Source organism: Pteropus vampyrus, unplaced genomic scaffold, assembly GCF_000151845.1.
Source record: "Pteropus vampyrus isolate Shadow unplaced genomic scaffold, Pvam_2.0 Scaffold1, whole genome shotgun sequence".
Taxonomy (NCBI): domain Eukaryota; kingdom Metazoa; phylum Chordata; class Mammalia; order Chiroptera; family Pteropodidae; genus Pteropus; species Pteropus vampyrus.
Window position 1 is genome coordinate 42,868,831 of NW_011888782.1, and position 3,472 is coordinate 42,872,302.

At 39.1% G+C, this 3,472-nt stretch overlaps 1 pseudogene; it reads left to right on the forward strand.

Moving 5' to 3' along the window:
• The first annotated feature begins 1,906 nt into the window (after positions 1 to 1,906).
• Positions 1,907 to 2,025, forward strand: LOC111736966 (annotated as a pseudogene).
• The last annotated feature ends 1,447 nt before the right edge of the window (positions 2,026 to 3,472 follow it).

The window sequence follows — 3,472 nt, forward strand, 5'->3', positions numbered from 1 at the left end:
ACGGTGATTGCCCAGAGTTGAGCTTCCCATATGCTTATGTGTCCACTGATGAAAGCATAGTCTTGGCAGCTGGCCAGAGAATAGGAAGGTCAAGACCACTGTAAGATCCCGCTTCTGTTCAACTTTTTAAGCAATAGCCTTGTCCCACATGTATCGTTGCCCTCCCAATCTCTAGGGGATGTAAGTACCAGGTTTTATTGGCTTACTGTGTACCTGACCTTTCTAGCATTGTCGTCTTTTGGAACCTAGCTGTATTTCATCTGATTAAAAATTGTTGTGGTATGAGAAGAATATCTAAGAGCTGAAGCTGGCACCGAATAAATTATGAGGTCCACAAATATTTGTAGAGGAACACATGAAGTTTATGTATTAGTTATTACTTTTGTAGGTTTAGAGGTAAATAGAACTAGTTTCTTGGGGGAGGACATCCCTCGTCATATTAGTCAGTAGTGTATAGCCTTGGATAATAGTGGATAGCATATAGACACTTAGTGAATATGGCAAAGGATAGAGAGGAGGACAGCTAGGAGGTGGAGTGGGGATGGTGGGACGATGAAAATGGTTGGAAAGTTTCCAAAATAAATTTTACTCTATTTCATGATGATCTCTGTTTTCCCAACCAACCCTTCATCCTGGATTGAGCAAGGAGTCCCAGAGTGGAAGGGAGCAATAGAAGCAGATCAATGAATCCCTCTTCATTCTGCATTCTTTGCAATTGTGTGACAACACGTTCTGGAGATATAAGTACATGTGTATGTAAGTTTCTATTTGCTGCCAAGGCAGGGGAGAATATTTAACCTAATTCTATATTTCAAAGCTAGATTACCTATCAAGGCTTTTTATCTACCCTCTTAATCCATGATTTTAAGTTCTTCATGCCTTTAGTGCCCCTTTTATTCTGTTCATCTGTATTTCTCATAGCATCCTGGTGATCAGTATTGTTATTTCTGTTTGACAGATATAAGTTGGGCTTGGGGAAATTAAATGACTTTGGGTAAGTTATCCTAATAAATAGGGATAGCACTAGAAAGCAAGCTAAGAAGTTTTTGGAATACATCCTATTGTATAAGCTATAGACTTAAGAATAGCCTTCTCCTCCCATCCCTACTTTTTATTTGCATTAATTTAAAGTTGCTGTTGTTGTTGTTGTTGTTGTTGTTGTTGGGCCCCGTTGGCCTGTGATTATTCTGAAATGGCAGGTCTTAAGCTTTGTTTTTGTTGTTGTTGTTGGGTTTTTTTTGTTGGTTTGTTTTTGAGCATGGCAAAGTGTTGCTAGGGAGTGTTTTAAGAGAATAAAATATGTCCTGTCATGTAGTTGTGGCTGAAGAAGAGACACAGGACTCAGAGCCAGGAGTTCCTTACCATTAATAAGCTCAGTGACCTGGATGAAGCCTCTTGGTGCCTTAGTTTCTCCATCCACATTCTCTGCCTCTCAGGGATATTATGTAGCTAAATTAAACAAGTGATGACAGTTCTTCAGCTCCTATCTCATCTTTTTTAACGACAGTCATTTTAATGTAGGATTTTATCCCTAGAGATATTAATTGGGATAAAAATTATTGGATTTTTTTTTTTTTTTTTAGTCCAGCCACCAATCTTATAGTTTCCATGAATGACACGTGCTTTGGCTGAGAATTTGAAGCAGTGTCTTTGGCAACTTTATACTTTCTACAGGAAAAATACAGTTATCTCTGTTTCTCAGTGATAGTTTACTCCATTCTTTTCTTCCCTCCTTCTTTTACTCCCTCTCTGCCAGTGAACTTTTTTGTTTCTCTCTCCTTGTGCAATTAGCTTATTAGAGTGCTCCACTTGAGTTCGGTTCATCCATAAAATCCACTGTCTATAGATCATTGACCTCTTCATTCAAATTCTTACCAAATGGAATGAAGTTTTTAGAAAACCCTCTGTCTATGGCCACGCTACCCTGAACAAGCCCAATCTCGTCTGATCTCAGAAGCTAAGCAGAGTCAGGCCTGGTTAGTACTCAGATGGGAGACCACCTAATAAGACCAGGTACTGTAGGCATAAAATAAATAAAATAAAATAAAATAAAATAAAATAAAACCCTCCCTCTTGGGTTATTCTGGTAGGAATCAGCTGTAAGAGGAAGAGGACATGGACAGAAGACACAAACATGGACTTCTATCAGGGGTCATAAACAGTGCAGGCCATAATAGGCAAGTCTACTTTGGTTTGCAATCTATAATAAATGAGCTCCTCCACAAAGCTTAATACGTAGCTTTGGTAATAGATAATAAATATACTATGAACACATGATGAATTTCAAGTGAGGAAATCTTTGTTCATGATCCTGGCTTTATCTCTTGCAACTATCTAAATTTCTTATTATTTAACAGTTTTATTATCTATAAAAGGGGAAAGGATAATGTTAAATCTTCTATCCATCTTAAAGAATTATTGTGAAGAAAATATGCCAAAAATTTTTGTTTGTGAATTTAGATAATGCTATGCATTTTTATATATACTTTTCCAAGATTATTGAGATATAATTGGCATATAACACTTTATTAGTTTTAGGTGTACAACATAATGATTTGATATATGTATATATTGTGAAATGATCACCATAATAAGTTTTCTTAACATGTATCACTTCATGTTACAAATTTTTTTCTTGTGGAGAGAACTTTTAAGATCTACTTTCTAGATCTTTGGAAACATGGTGGAGTGAGAGACATTCCCAGATCTCTCTCCTTGAAACAATAATAAGCTAAACAACTAAAACTCAACAAAAAACACCCGAACTGCACATGAGCATGTCTGAGTGTGGGATCTGCACATAAAAGCTACCATAGGTCAGAACCCCAGCTGTCGGGTGGTGGACTGGCAGTAATAAAGAAGATGTCTCTTGCAGCCGCAGGAGGTCCTTGCAGCCGCAGGAGGTCCCTGCAGGTGGAGGGTGAGGGGAGAAGGACCAGTGAGTTCACAGGGCGAGTTCTCTGAAGATTCCTGCCCAGGGTTGGCTAAGAGTTCCCTGAGGCCGGCGGGCTGCAGGGCCCAGACATCAGGGCAGAAAACAGAGAAGTGAGATGGGACCACAGAAGAACAACAGTTGATTTTTGCCGACTGCGGTTGCAAAACCAAGGATGAGCCACAGCCCCCAATCCCCAACCCAGAGGCCCCCTCCCCCATACCCTCCAAGACTGATCACCACAGAGACCCAGGGGAACCTGAACAAACACAACCAAAACTGTTGCTAACAGTAACAGAGACCGAAACTGAGAGTAGTAAGTGTGATTAAAATCTACAAGAAAATAAAAGACCTTAGGCTCTATATAGATCCAAGAAGCTTAGATGCCACCTACTGGAAACCAAAAGAAAAGCACCTTCTTTGCAACAGGCTAAAGAGAGACCTTTATATAATAAATCTTTCTGGAAAACAGCAGAATACACTTCCATTAATGCCCAAGTGGAGAAATAGTCCATTAAACACCATGAACAACCAAGATGA